General features: G+C 47.4%; 1 protein-coding gene across 7 annotated transcripts in view; it reads left to right on the top strand.

The window, feature by feature from the left end:
* The window catches only part of Eva1c (eva-1 homolog C), a 77,569-nt gene that overhangs the window by 5,462 nt on the left and 48,986 nt on the right, over positions 1-23,121 (top strand). The gene's annotated exons all lie outside the window — the stretch shown is intronic.

Below are 23,121 nucleotides of genomic sequence, written 5' to 3'. Positions count from 1 at the left end.
CAGGTGCTGTATTGGAAAGGGCAGCCTAGCAGCAGAGTCCCAGGGAAGAGACAGCAAGAAGGAATGGAATTAATTGAGCTCAGTGTTATTTGATTCCAGCCCTGTAGCAACCCCTGGGTGAGTATTAGTCTCATTTACAGACAAGAACTTGGCCTTGAATAGGGCAACTAATCTGCCCCAAACTTCCCAGCTGGGAGAACAAGAGCTACCGCCAACACTGAACTGGGGCTAACCTAGGGGACTTGGCCTTTGATGGTGTCAAGGAACAGGACAACAAAAATATGCCTACAATTTGCCTAGCCTTCCTAGATAGTTCCTGGGGTGACCACTGCTGTCTCCGGTGTCTACTGTGGAGACACAGCTTCTCGTCACAATAGCTGGGAAGAGGCTGAAGTTATGGGAGATACACAGTTCTGGTCATCTCTCGGCAGCTTCTGAGGAATGATTAAGGACCCCTAGGGACATCAACTGCTCCTTCCTACAAGCACATTTTGTCTAAGTATAAACTATATAGCTTCTGTTGGGGAATTTCAGGCATTACTTACCATACCTAACATAGCCAAAGTTCTATGCACGTAGTTGTTTATATTGTTAGGAGAATGGTCACAAGGCAAAAGAATCTGTACCCATGCAAACAGGCACAAGTGTGTGTGTGTGTGTGTGTGTGTGTGTGTGTGTGGTTTTGAGAAAGAGTCTCATGTAGCTCACCTTGCCTCAAACTCTGTAAGCTGAGGATGTCATTGAACTCCTTATGTTCTTTGCCTCCGGAGTGCCAGGATTACAAACATACACCACCAGAATTAGCTTCAGGTGTGCACGCACATAACAGAAGGCCAGGCATGGTGGTGCATGCCTTAAGTCCTAGCTCTCTGTCAGGAGCAGAGGCAGGCCGACCTCTTTGAGTTTGAGGTCAGCCTGGTCTACATAGTGAGTAGAGTCAGAAGTCCACTACAAACAAACAAACAAACAAATTTTTGATCTGTGGTATGTTGAATCCTTCAGTATTTTCCATGCATATGGAGGGCAGGTCATATCTGCAGCTCCATCCTGAAAAAAAAAGACATTTTTGTTTATATTTACATTGACAGTTGAACAGCGTATAATTTATAGATAAATATACACATAGTAGAGGTATGTTCTCAGACTGTTTTGATTGATGGGTCATGATTTAGAATATGGAGGTCACTGGTCTTTCCTCCCACCCTATCAGCTTAGTACTGTAGTCCCCTGAAGAGGCACCAGCCGAAGGCGAACACGACATCTGCCCTCTGACCCATAGCCCATCCCTTACTGCTTGCTTGGCCTGATTCCTCCCAGCTCTCCGGATTTGAGCCCAGGACTTGTCTGGTTTCACAACCCCATACGCTTATCATTTGGGTTAAGAAATGGCTCAAGAAAGTAGGGCAAAGGTTCTTTGAACTTTTATGAGAGGCTTTTACTGTTTGAATGCAACCGGTGTGTTTGTGTCTTTTGGTAAGGAAGTCGTTTGTTTAGGAGCATAAATCATGGAGTCGCTAAGACTGTTAAGACTGTAGCACAACAAGGAGATGCCCAGATGGAAGAGACTGGCCCAGCTGTCCTCCCCTCAGAAGGGGAGCCAGTTGCCGGCCCCTTGGTGTGATCATCTCCAGTTAAGCGTCTGGTCTAGCACACACATCGGTCTAGAGCACACAGGCAGGGGCCTCCTCGCTTGGTTTCCCTCAGAACAAGTGAGCAGCACTGAGTTAAGATCGCCCTTGGTTTATTAGATGAGAAGCAAATCAGAACCCTCTACTTTAGATGCTGTTCCAGGAGTTTCATGCTCACACGCATTCACTCCTCATGGCTTTCACTTTACTATGATGTTATGTAACACTGAGGGGTTTAGAGTAATTCTACCTTTGTAATGTCCATTGCTTATTTTACCAGAGCCTAATTTTTCCCAGGACTTACATGCATTTCTTATTCCATGTCCTACCTAGAAAAAATAAATACATAGATGTAAATGGGAAACCGCGCTTTGTTTCCCAGCCGCCCAGGTCTGAATAATCACACAGAAACTATATTAACTATAAGACTGTTTGACCAATGACTTAGGCATATTTCTAGCTAGCTCTTACATCTTAAATTAGCTCATTTCTATTAATCTATGTGTCACCACGAGGCTGTGGCTTACTGATAATGTTCTGGCATCTTTCACCTTTGGTGGCTACATGATGTCTCCTTGACTCTGCCTATTTTCTCTATCTCTGTTAGAATTTCATACCTGGCTTTACTCTGCTAAGCTATTGGCCAAAACAGCTTTATTCATTAATCAATAAAAGGACATCACATAGGTGTTCCCTACGTGGAAACATCAGCAGCACAGGTCACTCGAGTTTCATATGAACACACACACACACACACACACACACACACACACACACACACACACACACACACAGGTACATTCTTCAGAGAGAGAAAATGAGAAAGAGGCGATACTCATCAGAGTCACAGAATGAGTTTGCAGAAATTGCTGAGAAATTCTGCTTTTAAGCATCTCAAGTCAGGTAATTCACAGATACAGCAAATCTGTAAAATGCTCAAAACAAGCAAACCAAGGGAAAAATATTATCTATAAGGTCTCTCCAGCAACAGCCTTGGGGGGGGAATAAATCCGCATGCTTCTGGGGAAAAGAAAATGTAAACAACCCTCAGCCTGGAGCTATAGATCGTCAAACTATTGACTAAGATGAGTCTGAAGTAAAGACTCCCCCCACCCCCATAATAAATCTTCACTGAAAGAATGGCTGCGGGGCATCTTCATGCAGGACGCTAAGTCTAGGATGCCTGAGAAAGAACCGATGATGAGCACAGAGTCCAGACAACTCCCAACTCACTCTCTCGCTTTAGTTGCTTTGTCTTCACACTGAGGAGTGGTGTCTCAGTCACTGTCCTAGTGCTGAGAGGAGACACCATAGCCAAGGCAACTTACAGATGGAAGCATTTAATTGGGGGCTTGCTTACGGTTTCAGAGGGTTAGTCTGTTATCATCACAGTGGGGAGCGTGATGGCATGTGGGCACGGATATGATACTGGAGAAGGGGCTGAGAGCTTTACAGGGTGTAACATGAAGGGGCCTTCTTGTGGGGGGCTCCCACTGCCTAGTTCCCACTGCCATTTAGTCCTGGAGAAAAATCACACAGAAAGTCTGCATTAATTATAAACTGATTGGCCCATTAGCTCAGGCTACTTATTAGCTCTTGTAGCTTCTATTAACCCATTATTCTTATCTATGTTAGCCACATGGCTCAGTACCTTTCTCAGCGGGGCAGCTTACATCTTGCTTTTTTGGTGATCTGGGCAGAACTATGGAGGGAGCTTCCTGCTTCCCAGAATACTCCTATTCTCATTGCCCCGCCTCTACTTCCTGTCTGGTTGACCCACCTATACTTCCTGCCTGGCCAATCGGTTTTTATTTAAAACATGATTGACAAAATACAGACAATTTTCCCGCACCAACGGGGGAGAGGGGAGAGACAGGCATGGGCCTTTAAAATCTCAAAGCCCACCCACCCCGCAGTGACAGGCCTCCCGACTCGGTAAGGCCATACTTCCTAGTTCTTCTCAAGTAGTTCATCAGCTGGGGGCTAAACATGCAAATATGTGACTCTGCGGGGACCATTTTCATTCAAACCGCAAGCAGCATCCCTTATTCCCTCCTTCTTCTTCTCCTTCTCCATCAAAGTCTCACTAAATAGATCTATAGGTCTGGAATCGTGGTGCACACTAACCACGGCCTCACAGAAATCTGCCTGCCTCAGTCTCTCAAGTACGGGAATAAAATTGTGTGCTACCATGCTGACTTGCATTGTCTTTCTTTTAAGAGTGGTGCTCCTTTGGGTATCTTTTCTCCTCCTGCTATCAAATCCAGGACTTCAAGCACAGGCAGGTACCCTGTGCTGAGCTGCGTCTCCAGTCCAGACAGCTTATCTTGTTCTTTTGTCTGAATTCCTGTGGCCCTTTCCTGACCAACTTGAGCTCCTCCACTGACGGCCAGCCTGAGTTATCCCCTCCCCCGATGAGCCTCGGTCCCAAGGGCATTGTGGGAGAGGAAAAGGAACATTCCAAAGTCTCTCAGGCATCAGATGCCAGGCCGGATCCATGGCCACCAGGATGAGCTGCTCTTGTCCTGTCCTTGGTTTCAATGGATTCATGAACATAAGAATCACAAGCGAGGCGTTTGAAGGACAGATAATAGACTTGCCAGGTCATAAACTCTAAAACAATAATCAAAGCACAGAACTAGAACCGAGTGTTTAATATTGTTCCCACACACCTGGCAGACGGCTATGTACAGGTCTTACATTTTCATATGTGTCTGACTCACACTTTCGCCAACACCTGTACCCTTAGAGGACTCAGTCCCCAACATTGAACTTTCTCTGCTTTAACAAGTTAGAAGTTGAAATGGTGCTTGGGGCTAGTAGTTTCAGCTCAACAGCCAAGTTTTCCAAACACAGAACAATGTAAGTCCAGGCAACCAGGCAACCTTGAAATTCACAACTGGGGCCACTGAATCCGAACCGTGTTTACGAATGGTCTGATTTCATGCATGCCTTGGATGTCCTGTGAATACAAATAGCCTCATTGGGGGTCAGAGGGGCAGGAGGAAGAAATCGAAGAAAGATCTCCAAAACAAATCTTGAATTCGGATGAGTATAATGGAGTGTAATCCTGTTTCAAGTCTGTCAGCATTCCTTTGATGATTACAAATGAGTCCCTTCTCCCTGGCAATGTGGGGAATAATCTGGAGAAAATAACCCTTTTTGTCTACAAAGGCCCGAGCGATGCTTACTCCTGACAGCTGTTTGAGTAGAGTTTCAGAGTCTAAGGGGCGCTCACTATGCCCCTGAGCCACCTCTTTCTTTCTCTTTACTTAGAAAACTCTTCATGTTTGGTCACTTCTAAAATTCTCAGGTTTGAAATCATAAATCATTATACTGTCCTAAGGAACAAGAGACCTGTCACTGAGTCCCCTCCCTCCCCCTCCCTTGCCTGCTGGACAGAAGACAGGTGGAAATGGGAATGAATGATCTTATCTAGAAAGCCAATTTGTGCAGTCACTGAAGGATAGACTTTAAGAATGCAGACAAAGTGACAGCCCCTTTTCATTAGGAAAAAAAAAAGGAAAAAAGGCAAGTTCAGGCTTTTTTTGGTCTCTTTGGTTGTGAAACACCAGGGACCGTCACGTCACTGGTAATTCTGCTTTCCATTTTCTGAGCCTCAGATGACTACGCATTTATCCCAAAGCATATGATCAAAATGACCCATATGTGGGTCAGCCTGGAGGCAGAAGCTCCTCCCCAGCCTTGGAAGGAGGAGATTGCAGCCAGTTCACTGGATCTTGTGGTTCCTCTGATCTGTTTTACCTCTTTCACTTCCAGGATCAAGTTCAGAGGTCCCCTGTTTTGATTTCCCTTTTACTTAAGTCGGGGCCCCACAGTTGCCTGGCTCTTTGGGGTGTTTAAATAAGAAAAGTCTCCCAGAGGCTCATTTATTTGAGCACCTGATCCTAGTGAGTGGTGCCCTTTGGAAGGTTTAGGAAATGTGGCCTTGCTAGGGGAAGTGTGTCCCGGCAGGCGGCAGGCGGCAGGCGGCAGGCGGCAGGCGGCAGGCGGCTGGCCTTTGAGAGTTTGTGATCTTGCCTTACTTCAAGGTCCATGTACGTGGTTGAAGATGTGAGCCCACAACTTCCTGTTCCTGCTGGCAAGCCTGCCCATTGCTGCCATGCCTCCCTGCCATAATGGACTCTTATCCTCCAGAACCATAAGCCAGAAGAAACTGTTTCTTCCATAAGTTGTGCTTGGTCATAGTGTTTTACTACTGCAATAGAAAAGTTACCAATACACCCCTTAAAAGCATAAACCAATCCCGTGCGGCTGAAGGACTCCTCAGAGCCTGCCTACCTAGAAGTGTGGCTCTCTTGAAGGGTTAATGAAAAGCGGGATGATTTTTGCATCTAGATAATGTTCGGCAACGTCTGGAGGCTACTTTACAGTTTTGAGGGGTGCTAGCGGAACTGAGTCTGGTCACGTGATGATGCCCCTAAGCATCTTCCAGTGCACAGCGTAGCTGTGGGGGAAGGGGTCACCAGTCCCTGGCTGAGGCAGAGGAACCTGGAGTAGCCCAGCAGAGCCGTCCCTGTCTCATTCCCACCCTGCTGGAACTTGAAGAAATTAAAACGCTTAATTTTTTCACATTATTTACTTATTTCTGTGGGTGAACACGCGTGTGAACACATGTATGTGCTACACATGGGAAGGTCAGAGAACAGTGCACGGGAACTAGGATTGTCCTACCGTTTGGGTCCTGGGGACTGAACTCAAGTCATCAGACTTGGCTGCAGGTGCCTTTGCCTGCTAAGGATTTTGTCAGTGCTTAAAACACTTGAACTAGGAGTTCCAAGACACTGACAGCTCACATCTTAAAGCCCATGCCTTCTCAGTTCCTCCAACCTGGGAGGGATGAAAGTCCCTCTGTTAAGGTGCTTTTCCACTCTGCCCCGCGGTTTGTACTCGGTTCTTCCCACCCACTTCCTTTCCTCTAGGAGACTGGCTGTGTCTTTGGGCCCCTTTCCCTCCTCGTTTCAAGCTCAGCCATTTGCTGCCAGCAGAGCCAGTTACAAGGCTGTGCTGGGAAGACGGCCAGGCTTGAAGTCTCTGCTTGCTGGAAGCCTGAGCAAGGATGAGTTTGCAACACACCTCAGTTATCTCGAAATCACAGTCAACAATGACATGCAGGGTTCCGTTTGATCTGAGTCTCAGAAGGGAAGGAGGACAGGAAGTCCTATACACCGAGTGAAGATCTACTTTCCCCTGGAATCCCCGTGGGCTTCCTTCCCCCTCCCCTGTAGCCATCCCCATCTCTCTGCCCACCACTCCACCCGCCGCTGCACACCCACATGTGGACAGACCCGGCACGCACACACAAACACATTGCTTTGCAGCCGTGTCTTCGCTGTGCTGCACGTCACGTACTTCCTAGGACACATGTGGAACTATGTGACCCTGTGGGCCCACCCTGAGGAGAGGTGAGCCCACCACTCCCTCCCACCCGGAGGCTGCAAGGTCTCAGGATGGTTCCCACCTCCAGACCATGCACGCTCCTGTCACTTCTTTTATAGACAAGTCACAACGCTACGCAAAATATTTCCTTTTCTCAGACTCAGAAAATCTGCTATTGTTTCCAAGAGAGCAAGTGGGGGTACTGGCAGGAACGGGTAGGCAGTATTTGAACAGCTTCGTGACTCAGTCCATCTGAATTTCCAAGCGTTTTAAGAGCTTTGTCCAAAAAGGGAATAAAAAAAAGGTCTATTGTATGGTTCTTGGCACTGGAGAAAATAGCAAGCCTGTCAGAACCCTGTTTCAGATTTGATTTTCAAGTGGGTGATGTAAGAAGGCTGTCCAACAGTGAGGGCTTTGCTCATTTTCTCATTCCTGCTCATTCAGAGGCCCTGGAACTTAGGTTTTCGGATCCAACGCATGTTGACATTGAAGCGTCTTTTCTTGTTACTCCCTCTTAGTAAAAAACACATCCTGTCCTTAGGTAAAGATTGGGTTGTCTTTTAGATGAGAGTGGTTCACTGAAGAAAAACAAAAACATATTTGAGGACTATCCAGTATGTATTTTGTATACATAGCTTCTCAGACCTCCAACTCGGAGGGCTCTCACGTTCCTTCTGTAATGTGCCACAGGCTTAGCATGTAGCCTGGGTACATCCTCCCGTGTCTGATTTCTAGATTACATAACAATATGGAGCACTATGCAAATAGCTGACATACTTAATTATTTGGGAGCTGATGGTAAGAAAATTAGTCTTAATATTCAGCACAGACACTGCTTTCCCCTGAGTGTGTTCAGTGCACGGTTGGTTGAGCCCATGGGTGTGGGATCCATGGTTACAGAGGCCAGCTGCACACATTTCCAGAGCTGGGTCTTGTGCACTGTTTCCCCCCAATGCCGTTTGAGAAGGCAGGCCCAGAGACTTTCCTGAGCTGCCCTGACACCTGTAAATTTAATGCTTACTCCTGGATATAGCTGTCCTAAAAATGAGCGAGGAAACCTGGGTGCTAAACATACTCTTCCTTCCTTTTCTTCCCTGGATTTGAGTAGTGAATGGAGATTGTTTTACAACATAGATACATTTCTTGAGTTCATATGAGGCCTCCCTCCATTCTGTCTTTTCCTGCTGTTAACAGTTACATACAAAGAATGGAACATCACACTCAACCTCTGGGTCCTTCTGAGCCGTGAAGAACTGGTGACACTCTGGCTGGGGAATCTTGTCACAGTGCGACCAACAATCTGTCCTCATGATGGGGGCGACTGTCTTCTCATTTGGGTTCTCTGTCTAGTACCACATATCCCTAGCAAAACAACTTGGATGTCCTTCTTTCTGTCTTCCAGAAAGTTCCTTACAGTTCTGAAGAAGGTTTTTGTTTTGTTTCTACAATAGGAAATGTAACATGGTGCAATATGGAGAACCCATGATATAACATGATGTGGGATGTCCTGTATATGCGTTGCTTTTATTGGTTGATGGATAAAACTGTTTCGGCCAATGGCTTAGCAGAGTAAAGCTAGGCAGAAAATCTGAACAGAGATGTGTAGAGAGAGTTGGCAGAGTCAAGGAGATGCCATGTAGCTGCCAAAAGAGACAGATGCCAGAACCTTACCAGTAGGCCACAGTCTCGTGGTGATACACAGATTACTAGAAATGGGTTAATTTAAGATAGAAGAGCTAACTAGCAACATGCCTAAGCTATTGGCTGAAACAGCTTTATTCATTGACCAATAAAGGCCACACATATACAGAAGGACATTCCATATCAATAACAAGGATTGCTCTGGACTGATTTTCATATAAAGCAAGACCATAGGCAAGATGAGTTTCTGGAAGCAGACACACACTCAACCCTCCTGGCCCATGTCCTTTGCTGCAAGACAGACCTGAACAAAAGAAATATCCCAGTTTGTTACTGCCATGTGAGCAGATAAAGATGAGCAAGAAAACTGTATCTCTAGAAGATATGTTCAGTGATGCTCTACGAGTCACCCCGCAGCTTTCCCTGAACCTTGTGGAACTTTCTGGAATGTGGCTTATTACTGCCAAAGAACCTGATGAAAGAAAGCCCAGTCTGTACCCACGTATTCTCTTTCTATGAGAAGGTAAATTATTAGGTAGGGCTTAGGCAGACTGATGTCCTAATTGGGAGCTTTGCTTTAAAGAATGTTAAGTGTTTGTGAGACTGGGGTGAAATTGCAGTGCAGAAGGTAGGTTGCACATTAGAATAATTGTCATTATTATTATTATTCTTCAGGCAAGTGGTGAGAAATGAGCACTGTCTGACACTATCTGCACCTCACTGGACTGTGAGCAAGAGAGAATTTGCCATAGTTAGAGAGGGGAACCACAGGGGAATTCCACAGAACAGTCATCACCAGCTAAGTCCTTTATTAAAGCTGGACCTTAATCAAACTATCACTAAGGAAATCACACATTAGAATGGAGTTCACCAACAGAGATACACTGCAACCTGCATATGGAAAATTAATATTAAAGCTGGACCTTAATCAAACTACCACCAAAGAAGTCACACATTAGAATGGAGCTGACCAACAGAGATATACTGCAACCTGCATATGGAAAATTAAATGTTATAACAATCACTTTAGGGAATGCAAAATAAGGAAGTAAAGTGAACATCCATAGTAAATGTCATTACATAAGATATCATCATTTCAACATGAATCGTGCACCTGTTCATGTAGCATGCCTGTTCATGGGGTTCATAAGTGAAGGTCAGAGGGTAACCTCAATGGTAGTCCTTGCGGCCCACAAGGGTCTCTCTAGCTGTTTGTGGCTCTGTACACCAGGATAGTTAGCCCAAGAGCATAAGAATTCTTATGTGTGTACTATAGGACTGCTCACCACAAGACTGCGGGGTTACTCTGTACTATAGGAGCGCTCACCACAAGACTGTGGGGTACTCTATACTATAGGACCGCTCACCACAGGACCGTGGGGTTACCCTATACTATAGGACTGCTCACCACAAGACTGTGGGGTTACTCTGTACTATAGGAGTGCTCACCACAAGAGTGTGGGGTACCCTATACTATAGGACTGCTCACCACAGGACTGCAGGATTACCTTATACTATAGGACTGCTCACCACAGGACCCCAGGGTTACCCTATACTATAGGATTGATCACCACAGGACTGCGGGATTACCCTATACTATATGAGAGCTCACCACAGCAACCCAGAACCCCGGGGTTACCCTATACTTTAGAAGAGCTCACCACAGGACCCCAGGATTACCCTATACTATAGGAGAGCTCACCACAGGACCCCGGGGTTACTTACCCTACACTATAGCAGCGTTCACCACAGGACCCTGGGGTTACTTACCCTGCACTATAGCAGCGCTCACCATATGACCGTTTCCAGGCATGTGCACCACTCTGGCTTTTCACATGACTTCTGGGGATCCAAACTGTAGTCTTCATACTTTTCCAGCATTGAGCCATCTCCCTGGTCCCAGTTCTCACATCTCTTTAGTCTTATTTTAAGCAAGAATAGTCTTTATCATTCAACACCCTGGCATTTGCACTGTCTCCTAGAGTCCTGTGCTGGCAGCTGTTGATTCACCTATACCCTGGAGGGAATAGTGTTTGTTCAGGGTTGGGAGCAGGTGTCTTGTAGGTCCAAGAAGAACCTCCAGCATTTCCCTCAGATGAACTGATTCTCACTTAGCCTGGAACAGTCTTGATTTAGAATAGGCAATCATTAAAGAAGACAAGACATGAAGAAAGTTCCAGAACCTGAGGCTTTGGGGCTGAGGGAGTGGGGACAAAGGAGTGAGCTTTTGATTTTCTGTGGCTCCACTGAGGGTGGTACTGTACCCACAGAGTTCACTGCTTATTTTAATTAATTCATTTATTACTTAATTTCGTCCTTACGCATGTGTTCGTATGTGGCAGCCACAGGTCAGCTTTGAGTGCTGCTCCTCAGGAGTCAGCCATCTTGTTTTTAGAGACAATTTCTTTCACTGGGACCAGTTTGGTTTTAGGATGTCTTGCCACAGAGTTGTCTGCCTCTGCCTTCCCAGTGACAGATGGAACCACACCCCAGGCCACCTGCCTGGCTTCTCCCCCAGAGTTTTGTGTGGGTTCCGGAGAACAAACTTAGGTCCTCGGACTTGAGTGGCAAGCCCTTCACCATCAGCCAGCCCCTCAATGCTCACTCTAAATGTCTTCAGTGCCCCATTAGAACACAGCAGCTCCCTCGTTCTAAGCTCTGGTTTACCTCACAGCCCCACCCCTCTTAATCTCTGGGAATAATGGCTTCCAGTTTAGCCCCAGGGAAGATTTCTGTTAAGGTGATGTCCAACTGGGCATGTCTGGTAAATTGGCTTGTTACCACTTATTGCTCAGCCCCAGGGTAAATACAAGTTCATGGCTTCCCAGAGCCCTTGAACTTGCCAACAGGAGATGAAGAAGATCACCCACACCATTTAAACTGACTTTGATTAGTAACTGATCACACTTGGCTTTCTGTCTCTGTGTAGCCATGTATTGGCACAGGATGATGGGGGTGTTCAATTCTGCACACTTGGCATCTCAGGTCTCCTGCTGGCCCCTGAGAGGCAGCGGAGGACAGGCCGTGAGAAATTTCCTTCTCTACATGTTGCTGTGGTTGTCTTTAGCGGCTTATCGGAATGTGTTGTTCCGCTTTCCTTGTTCCCTCTTCTTACTTCGCCTGTTTACTTTCACCTGGGTCTCAAGTGCTGCTGGGAAAACACTGGTTGTTGTGGAGATTGTGACCACAACACAGACCGAGGCTCCTAGCCTTGGGCTCTCCCACATACCTGTGAAGAGAGCAACTGAGCAATGGGGGTAACAACAACAAAGGTGAACCTTTCCACAGAGCAGAGGCAGGCAGGGCGGCTGTTAGGCATTGGCTTGTATCTCTACAAAGAGCCATGGGCTCCTGAGCCTCAGGACAGCAGAATGCAGCCTTATTTGGAAAGGGAGCCTTGGCAAAGGTGACCAAGTAAGCATGAGGTCATTGGGGTGGGCCTTTCTCCCTGACTGATGCCCTCATGCAAGGGAGACTTGGACATAGACACACGTGCACATGGGAAGACGCCATGGGAAGTTTGGAATTATACTACCAAGGAAACAAGGCCCTTCCAGAAGGTGGGACCCCAGAACATCCACACCAACCCTTCCCTAGAGTCTTCAAAAGAAGTGAGGCTCCAAATTACCATCTTGGACTTCTGGTCTTTAGCAGTGAGAGAGAATTGGTTCCTAATGTTCTAAGCCACCCTGTTTCTGGTACCCATTTACAGTAGCTGAGGGGATTTAATGCTGCAGAGGTCTGACCACTTCACACATAACTGCTCATTTGATCTCCATGACCCGCTAAGATACACATTGACTTTATTTGACAACTGACATCTGTGGTGGGAAGCTTGACCAATTTGTTGGAGCTCACATGGGCTAATAAAGCCACATTCTGGTCAGCTCGGTGGTCCTCCCTTTCCTGCCTCTGCAGTCATCCTGTTCCTTCACATTCCTGCTGTCACCCCTGCCCCCTACACTTCCTTCTTTACTGTCCTGTCTCTTACACGTTTGCCTTCATAAGTGCCCCTACCCGCGTCCCCGTAGTCGCTACTGCCAGTGACTCAGTCATCACTAACATACTGGTGACCTGTGAGCCCCTGCTTCACCATCTGTCTCAGAGCTTGTGATCTCGGACCCCGTGGAACATCCTACAGGCTCAGCCTAGGCAGGAAAGAATGGCAGAGCTTGGTCTTTGTGTACAGGCTTTCCCAGCAAACCAGCAGCCGTTCTGCCTGAAGCTTTTACTCTCTCTTATGCTCAAGTCCCCACCATCCCCTCCTGATTCTAGGGCTAAATTGCCATCTTTATACTCAGGATCAGCTGTGTAACTTGTAGGACACAGTGCAAAATTAAAACGTAAACTCCACATTCATAAACCAGAGAAAATAGACTATCTTTATTTTGTCTTTTATAAACATTTTTATAATTTACCCACAACACACACACACACACACACACACACACACACACACACACACACACAGTTTCACTATGTAGACCAGGCTGGCCTTGAACCTACAGAAATCCACCCTCCTCTTCTGGGAGCTTACCAAGTAGCCTAGGCTGGCTGGGCAGAGCGCCCCAGAGATGCACCTGTCTCTGGCTCCCCAGAGCTGGGAATACAGGTGCATACTGCCATGCCTAGTTTCTTTATGTGGATTCTGGGGCTCACACTCAAGCACTTGTGTCTGTGAGACAAGCACTTTACCCACCAGGCTATCTCTCCAGTCTTCCAGGAAGTTTCTCTTCCGCTTGATTGACTTGTGCACGGCTCCTACTCCGCCATCCACCTCTCTTCCTCTGCTGAACATTGGAGGTAACTCTGAGCGAGCCATTGCCACAACCATTGTCAGGGTAGTGAGAGGTGACTGGTGATTCCTATTCAGAAATCCTCCTCCTGGGCCTAAGTGAGAAGCCCTTTCAGCCTGGGAGGAGGCTGGACCAGAAGCCAGAACTCATCTGAAGCCTCGTCTAAAGGAGGCTTCTTGAACCCAAAGTCTCTGTTGGTCGCACCATTCTTGTTTGGCTGCTATGAAGGCAGTGTCGCCTTGTTGGCGTTGTTTGGGAGGTGTGCAGCAGAAAGTTCCAAGTTCTCGCCTCTCTTCCTCTATCCTGAAAACCCCCGGGAAGAGTTCAGCAAGTGGGCAAGTTTACAGATGCCAAATCCACAAACGTGGTGCTCACTTGGATATACGTTAGCAAATAGGATCTGGTGTGCTGTGTATGCAGAGGGTGCCCAAGGCTGGAAAACAAATTCCCCGGATGGTGGTGGACAGAGCAGTCAGAGCAGGGGGCAGAGGCGTGGGTCACTCAGCAGTCACAAAGCGAGACAACAGGTGGAGAACAGTAAACGTAGATGAGGGTGGGCAGGGGAGCTGGGCTCCCAGCAAGATGAAGGAAGTGCAGGGTTCCAGGGCCACTCCCTGCCTCAGAGTCGGCTGCCCGAGGAGGAGGTGAAAGCAAGCTCTGGTGTGTGTGCCAGGGAATCAATTAAGGGTGACTACAGAGCTCGAGGCCAGCCCGGCCTAATTACTGTGCAGGCGCCCGTATTTCTTTTCATTTGCTGACTACCCATCCAGCCTCCCCGTGCCTATGAAATACAAGGGTGGGGAGAATGGGGGGAATGCGGTAGGTTACCCAGGTTCTTAGATGAAACCAAAGAACCGAAGGCTGGATGGTCTGCCCAAATCCTTCATTGAGCCCAGCTGGAGGCTGTGCCAGACACAGCCAGCCAGCTAAGTTGTCCTGAGATCTGGATGCCACTGCTTAGATCAGGTTCAAGCCTGAGGAACCCCAGCACGGTGGTTTTGTGATCTGTTTAGGAACAAGCCGTGTCTGGTCAAGGGGCACCACTGCCCCACCTCCCGCACCCTTTCACTTTTATCTTCCAAACAGCCCTTCGAGGTTATTAAGGCTCTGGTCTAAACGTCATCACCCACAAAGTGCAAAAAGAAAAAAAAAAACAAACGCTTTCATTTATGTGAGAAGTGAGATTACTATATAATTTTCCAATTAACCGAATGAAGCACAAAATGCATGCCCTTAAGTCTTATTTTCTGCCTTGATCGTCTTGCCCGTCTGAGGGTGGGCAGAAGGGAGAAGCGGCAACAGGACTGAGAGCTGTTTAGGGGGTGGGAGGGGAGACGGCACCTTCCTGCCCCATGTCTAGGTATTAGGCCCTGCGGGCCTTGCTGATTGGTTCGTGGCCCTGAGCATAGTTTCTGAGAGCCTTTTGTTGAACACGGGGAGAGCAAGGCCGATTTGGCCGATTCCGAGCAGAAAATGATCAAGGGTAGATTTCATATCTGAGTTTTAAGTGCTGGTAAAAGTTGCATTAAGTTATCAAGTGCAGTGCAAACCTGGCTTCCCCGCCAAGCGGCTCTGTAGTGTGGGGATTATTCTGCATCCCGAAGAAAAGAAGTGTTTTGTTTAGATGCTGGGGGGAGTGTGGGGGATTGATCCAGTTTCTTTTAAACTAATCTAACCCAGATGGTGCTCACTGAATAACTTTCTGGGGTTGGTACCTGGTCACAAAACAAAGTGTTCATTTTACAGGGACTGAAACCTTTGGTGGGAGCAGCACAGAGGGTCTGTGGAATCAAATAGTGAGTGTAATCTAAAGATGGTCACAGAGCACATGCAGAGTAATTATTTGGGGCAATAATTTAATTGATTGATTCATATCCTCTTCCCCTGCAGCTCAAAGCCTTTCCTCTATAGTCATGGCTCCTGCATCTGTGGGTTAAACTAACACCAGGCTGATGGGACTAAAACCAAAGCCGAAACAAAACAGCAGCACACGTGCGCGCACTGAGCATGTACAGACTTTTTGGTTCAGCACCACCTAAATCATGCAGTATAAACACCACATATAAAGTATTTTCTTATGTACTCTAGTTGGTGTCCCAAGTGATCAAGAGATGGATTCACATAAAGGCCGGTACACTGCGTGGTTTACACGAAGATATTCTATGCTTTTGGTTTTTGGTTTGGTTTTGGAGACAGGGTTTTGCTATGCACTATCTAACTCATAGGCTTTAAACTCACCCAGAGGCCCTGGCCAGTCTTCCCATCTTTCCATGGTTTCCTGTGGTTCTGTATAACGAACCTGAGGTCTGAGGACTTTGGTATCTACAGGCCTTTTGGGAACCATCCTCCTGTGTATTAGCACACGTATGTGCAGCATGTTGTAGAGAAAATCTGCAAGTCCTGAGGGCTCACGAGGACTCACAGCCTGCTGCTCACTCAGCTCTCAGACAGACAGACAGACAGACAGACAGACACACACACACACTTCTAGGTACTAGAGACACAGCCATAGATAAAAACAAAGCATTTTAAAGAAAAAAACTGGGAGCTGGAGAGATGGCTCAGAGGTTAAGAGCACTGACTGCTCTTCCAGAGGTCCTGAGTTCAATTCCCAGCAACCACATGGTGTCTCATGGCCATCTATAATGAGATCAGGTGCCCTCTTCTGGCATGCAAGCATACAAGGAAGGAATGTTGTATACATAATAAATAAATAAATCTTAAAAAAAAAAGAAAAAAACTGGCCATGTGTCTCCCGTAGTACTTAAGGCAGAGTTGGGGTGGTACCAACATAAGCATCTAAACTCCACACAGATGAACACAGCCATATTTTGCACAGTGACATCTGTCAACAATGGCCTGCAGATATGACAGTGGTCCTGTAACATTATAACATAGCTAGGTGTGTCATAGCTAGGTGTGTGTGAGTATACTCTGTGATGTTTGTATCACTCCAGAATTACCAAATGACATAATTCTCAGGATGTATTCCTATGTTTGGAGAGGGTTTACTTAAAAATGTTTATAGATTGTGTATATGTGGGTGGTAGGGTGGGTATGTGTACATCTAGTGTAGGATCCTGAGGAGTTCAAGGAGGGTATCAGAGCCCCTGGAGCTGGAGTCACAGGTTTTGAGCCACCCTACACAGGTGCTGAGAACTGACCTCGAATCCTCTACATGAGCAGCGCATGCTCATAACAGATGAGCCTTCTCTCAGTGACGCCTGCAGACGGAGGCCACTCGCTCATTTCCCAGATGCCCAGACATGAATAATCACACAGAAACTGTATTATAACCCATTCCTATTATTTTGTATTTTACCATGAGGCTCGTGGTTTACACGTAAGGTTCCAGATGTCTATCTCCTTCGACAGCTACATGGTGTCTTCTCGACTCCACCCACTCCCTTTCTCCATCTCTGTTCGGATTTTCCGTCTGGCTTTACTCTGTTAAGCCATTGGCCAAAAGCAGCTTCTTTATTAACCAATGGCAATAGAACACGTTCACAGCATACAGAGGGACATCCCACATCAGATGCATAATTGTGTGTGTGGATACCCATGAAGAAAACATGTACTTTAGCCATATGTGACTATATAGGGAGAAGTCAGCGGGTCAGTACACAGAGAGACACGAGAGGAAAAGGCTGGAAGGAGGAGAGCTCGAGGTCTGGGGAAGGGTGTGAGGGGCTCCGGGTGGGAAGTCAGCATGTGGCGGTGCGACCCCCCCCCCCCCCCCCCCGCAATGTGAAACACGCATAGCCTAAGGCAGAAAAGCCGCAGAACTGAGAGTGCCCATCACATGGAAGACCATAATTGTTAGGATTATTTTTTCCATATTGAGACATTTGGGAATACTTGGATATTGAGTGCTATTGAACGGCATATGGGGAAAGTTTATGTTTTATGCCTTTGGCAATAGGATTGTTTGGCTTTAAGACAGCCAAGCAGTTTTACTGTCAAGAGGAATAGTTGTGTTGATGAATAGTGCCTGGGAACTGGACATCAGGCATTTGAAAAGCTAATCTCTCTCTCTCTCTCTCTCTCTCTCTCTCTCTCTCTCTGTATGTGTCCTTCTAGCTCTCTCTCATATGTGCATGTGTGTTCATGTATATCTTTCTCTCTGTGTGTGTGTGCATGTGTGCATGCCTTCTCAGCATCCTAGAACTGGAGTCAAGTGACTCCTGACATCATTCTCTCGTGACGCTGAGCCTCTCCTCGTCTCCTCTTTCCCAAGATGCTACAGTCCTGAATTCACACTAAGCCTGAAAGCAGCACATTTGGGGTGTTGGCTGATCTTTCTCTCTTTGGGCAAATCTCTTTTTTTGTTTTTCTGTCTTTATCTTACTTGCTCATTTTTCAATACTGTAACCAAAACACCTCAAGGTGGGTCACCTTATACAGGAAAAAGTTTCAGATGGCTCATAGTTCCTGCTCAAGGTCAAAGGTTAACACCTGGTGCTGCTCTCCTTGCCGGAGGAACCTTGAGGGTTCACAGGGTACCCCACGAGCAGGTGCATCTGCTGGCCTCATCAGCTGCTCGTGTAGCCTCCGGCACTGAATTGTGGGGACACTGTTCTGATGACATCACCCAGGCTTCACCGCCAGCCCCTGAACACTGTAATCTGATTAAGTGTCTAACCTCTTAATCCTCCCAGATAATAACTACATTTCCACCTGAACCCTGGGGGACACACAGAAACCCTGTGCAAACCATAGCCCTCGTGTTCTCCCCAGGGAATGAACTGCACATCCTCAATCGCCCTATGGGATTCTCTGCTCAGCTTTCTTACAGCCTGCTCACAACCGTGAAGGGAGGGGGCATAAGCCTCCCGTTGTACAGAGGAGGGAGGGTGGCGGCCGTCATGAATGGCCTTCCAATAAGAGCTGATGGGGGAAGGTTTTAGAGCTTGTCTTCCCTCCTCAGAGTTCGCAGCTTCGCTGTTCCCTCCCTGGTACCCTTTAGTCAGGACTGGGGCTCTCCAGAGTGTCACTGGAGGCTGCCCTCAGTGCCCGCCCCTCCCCACACTCATCAGTCTGTGTTCCCTTAGCCCCACCAGAGGCTACAGTTCTTCAGCTTTACTGAAGCCATGGTTAGGGCAGATGCATAGCGAATATTGTAGCTGGAGGCTAACCCACGAGGCCTCAGTCTCTCCTCTGTCCTGCATAATTTACCTCACCTGAGGCTTCCCAGCAGTAAGAGCTTGGTTGCTGTTCTTGTCGGTTTTGTTTTCTGATGGGATCTCGCTGGTTGGCCCTGGGTGGCCTGCCTGGGACTCACTGCAAATACCTGGCTTGCCTCAAACTTGCAGAGCCCCTCCCATGCATGCACCCCACATGCAGGGGTTACAGGTATGAGGCCCATTACTCAGTTGCAAGTTGTTGGTTTTTTTAAAGGTCTATTTTTATTTTTCATACATGTATATGTGGCTGTCTTTCTGTGTGTAGGCACATGTGGTATCTGAGGAGGCCAGAAGTGGGAGTTGGAGCTCTTGGAACTGGAGTTACAGAAGGTTCTGGTCTGACCAGTGTGGGTGCTGGGAGCCAAGCTTGGGGCCTCTGCAAGAGCAGCCAGTGCCTTTTAACCACCGAGCCATCCCTCCAATGCCCTGTTGCAAGTTCTTAATTCAAAGAAATGGTTTTCCGAGTGAGATTTGGAGAGCTGGTGGAACGGGATCAAGAACACCATCACAAAACAAAACAGCGAGGTGGTTTTTGTGACTTTTCAAAGTCTCATCCACTTTTTACCTAATGTAAGCAACAGCTGTGAGGTTTCCAGATTATTACTGCAGAGTCGGCTAGCTGCCGAAACCAAGAACTCCCAACTCTTTGTGGCAGAACAGAACAGAGGGTAGTTCCTGCTTGGGCCATTGTCCTGTGAGATTAGAAAATCAAGGAGGCTTTACTCTGTGTAATCACTTAAAGATCCAGGCTCCTTCCCTCCTGGGACAGCCCTGTCTTCTGGAGTTCCAGTCTGCTCGTGGTCCAGCTAGAATAGCAAGTAGGAAAGCAGTGACAGGGACATCCCACACAGGCAGATTTCAGAGACCAGCTTTCCAAGTGGCAAACATCACCTTTGCCCTGTTCCCATTGCCCAGAACGTCCACTGGCCAGTTCGAAGGCAGTCCCCACCCCTAGAAACCACTAGAAGCAAGGTGAACTTCCCCCCTGCAGAAAGCACCTCTGACCTAAGCTTCAATTCTCCTCTTCTTATCTGCTGTGCTTTGGGACCAGGGTCACTACCATTGGCACAGTTGGCCTCCTATGATTCCCCCTCTGGTATTTAAGAAACGCACGGACATATCTGGTGTTCTTTATCCTTAGGTCCTTCCTTCTAAAGTGCTCAGAGATGGTTTCCTAATGGCTTCAAGGATACTAGGCAAGTACTCTGCTTACCCACACTGAGCCCTAGCATCCCTGTCTTCCTTTGGTTTGGGTGGTGCTGGGGCTTGAACCCAGGGCTCTGCGTATGCTGAGTAAGCAAAACTCTACCTCTAAGTAGATGTTCCTAGCCAAAGCCCCCACCCCAAGTTCACTTTTTTGGTCTTGCTGCTCTTGGCATGTAGGGCCTAATGGTAGCCTGCGGAGGGGCCTCCCAATACTTGTAGGAGTGCCAAACTCACGGCTCTAAACACACTCAGCAAACATAAAAGAAAAACTACCTTTTTCTGGAAACAAATTTCAATCATGTAGAGACACCTCTGGAGTGTGGGAACAGAAGGGCGTGGTCTCTTATCAGAAGCATTCAGTGGAGGAGGGTGTCACTGCAATTGTTTTCTTAAAGAGATGAGATGAAGGCCAGGACGGAACAATTGCATTCCGTTCTCTTTCCAGAACGGTTGTGAAATTGTCCTCTGGTGATTTGGGGACTTCAGCACCTGGCCGATGACTAGGGTTTTGCACACATCGTGACTCAGGCAGCCTCAGTTCATGGAAAACTTGGAGAGCCTCTGGCTTCCAAAGAGAAAGAGGGAAGACCAATCGGAAGCCCGATCCGCCTCTGCTAAACATGCGTGTGATGCTCCCTTTTAATTGTTAACTTGACACAATCTAGAGTCTCGTGGTGTCCTTGTTAGGGTTTCTGTTGCTGCAAGAGAACACCATGACCACAGCAAGCTGGGGAAGAAAGCGTTTGCTTGGCCCACACTTCCACACTGTAGTCCATCACTGAAGGAAGGCAGGCCAGGAACTCAAACAGGTCTGGAGCAGGAGCTGATGCAGAGGCCGAGGAATGCTGCTTATTGCCTTGCTCAGTTTGCGTTTTTACACATCATAGGACCACCGGTCCTGGAATGACATCATTCACAACATGCCGGTCCCTCCCCATCAATCACTAATTAAGAAATATCCTACAGCTGGATCTTATGGAGGCATTTTCTCAACTGAGGCTCCCTCCTTTCAGATGACTCCGGTTTGCATCAAGTTGACATCAAACTAGCCAGTAGACCTGGGAAGAGAGCCTTAATGAGGGGGTGTCTGGTCAGGTCCACCTGTGAGCATGTGCGGAGTTTGTCTTGATGGTGTTAACTAATGTAGGAGATCCAGGCTGACCATTCTCTGCTCTTAGGCCCTGAACTAGAGAGGAGAAGAGAAAAGTTGCTGAGTTCTTAAGCATTCTTTCCTCAGGGTATCACGTGACCCGTGCCTTCAAGTTCCTGCTGCCTCAGCATCTCTGCAGTCATTTTTTGGCATTGCCAGACAAAAACCAGTCCCTTCCTGGACCCTTTCCTTACACACACACATGCACATGCATGTGCACGTGTGCGTGCACATACAAACACACACATTAATATATTTAATATAAGTCCATACATCCATGTGCACATACATGGGTGCTCACACACACACACACACAGGGATAGTGTATTTAGTCTGAGTCTTTAGATACCTTGTGCAGCTGGTGGCTCTGTGTGCCTGCCCTAATCAGGAGTCTCACTGCCCGTGGCGCACCTAGCTCGTAGAAGGTGCACTAAGCTAACCCTTGGTTTTGTCCATGATGCCCCAAACTTTGTCTGTGAAACCTCCCTCCCGATACCTAACACATGTTACTCCCGTGGGTCACTTGTGTTTCTCTAGAAATCAGCCATTTTCAGGATTCTGCTCTCTGGCACTGTGCTGTCTCTACACAGGCAAGTTTCCCCGTCTGTGTGAAGAAGGTGCTCTCGAGAATGACTGTCAATAATGAAGACCTGACTTTTTGAAAACTTTACTCAGAACATTTTACCACATTTATTTCTTTGCGGATGAGGTGCACATAAGCACTGTGGCACTTATGTGGGCATCAGAGAACAACTTGCAAGAGGTGGTTCTCTTCACTGCATGGGCTCTGGGCATGGAACTCTGGGGCAGGCATCTTTACCAGCTGAGCCACCTCACTTCCCTTCTTTGTATCTTCCCAAAGATGGAAGGCAACTCCCAGCTCCCCCGGTTCCTTAGAGCTCCTTAGTTTGCCATTCTTCGGCAAACTCCTCATCTTTATTTATGAAAGAAAAACATAAAACTGCTTTATCTGGTCTCCTCTGAGATCTTCCCAGGCCCAGCCTTTTAGGTGCTCCTTTGAGGAAGATTCTGGCTGAGAAGCTGCTGGAGTTCTGGTAATTTAGTGTGGCCATTTGCCAGGAAGAGAATCTGGGCAATAATCATGAGATGTGTTCAGGCACCAGGGCTGACAGGAAGGTCTGTACCCACTGCCTGAACTAGCCCTCACCCACCAGTTTAACCAGCACAGTGCCTCAGCCAACACTGGACTTTAAAGACAGATATTTTAAGAATATGCACTTCTACTTACTTATGCTGGGCGTTGTGGCTCATACCTGGAAACCCAAAATTTGGGTAGCTGAGGCAGGAGGATTGCCATGAGTTCAAGGCCAGCCTGGGCAACATGGTATAATTTTGGGGTAGGCTCCTGGGATACAGTGTAAGCATATTTTATGTCACAACATCAAATAACCGAAATGAACAGGGTGTGGTGGCATCCCTCTGTGATATCAGCATTTGGGTCAGGAATTCAACATCAGCCTCAACTAAGCAGCAAGATGAAGGCCATCCTGGGCTACTTGAGACACTGTCTCAAGAGCCAAAACCAAACAGTTCAACAGAGTTAGATTGTAAAATTCCTGCCTGAGACCATGAGGCTATAAAGCATTTGACTCATTCATTATGGTCCAGAGAGAACTCATAACCAAAGGCAACAATGGCAGCACTCTCCTGAAAAAATGTTGTCTTTTGAAGCGGCCGAGAAAGCAAGGCATGGGGAAGCTAAGCGCAGTGGCTGCACAGCACACTGGAAAGAGTGCCACCCACCCACCCGGAGAAGCGGATGCACTCAGGGACAACCTTGGCAGCAGGCTGCTCCACGTCTCTTTGTTTTGAGGTGCATTTGATCCAGAGGGGGTCCCCACTTATAGCACAGAAACTTCTCCGCCTGTAGTTTCTCTTCTATGACTGCCCTGGGATATTTCTTTTACTGTTATTATTACATTTCTTCTCTCTCTCTCTCTCTCTCTCTCTCTCTCTCTCTCTCTCTCTGTGTGTGTGTGTGTGTGCCTGTGTGGGTGCATTCTTGCTATGGCATTTGTCGTGGCAGTCAGAGGACAAGCTGTGGAATTGGTTTTCTCCTTCTACCTTGTGGGTCCCAGGGATTGAACTCAGGTTGT

Source organism: Myodes glareolus, chromosome 2 (genome assembly GCF_982192425.1).
Source record: "Myodes glareolus chromosome 2, mMyoGla1.1, whole genome shotgun sequence".
Lineage (NCBI taxonomy): Eukaryota > Metazoa > Chordata > Mammalia > Rodentia > Cricetidae > Myodes > Myodes glareolus.
Note: the sequence above shows the minus strand (reverse complement) of the source record. Positions and strands in the feature narration are given on the sequence as shown.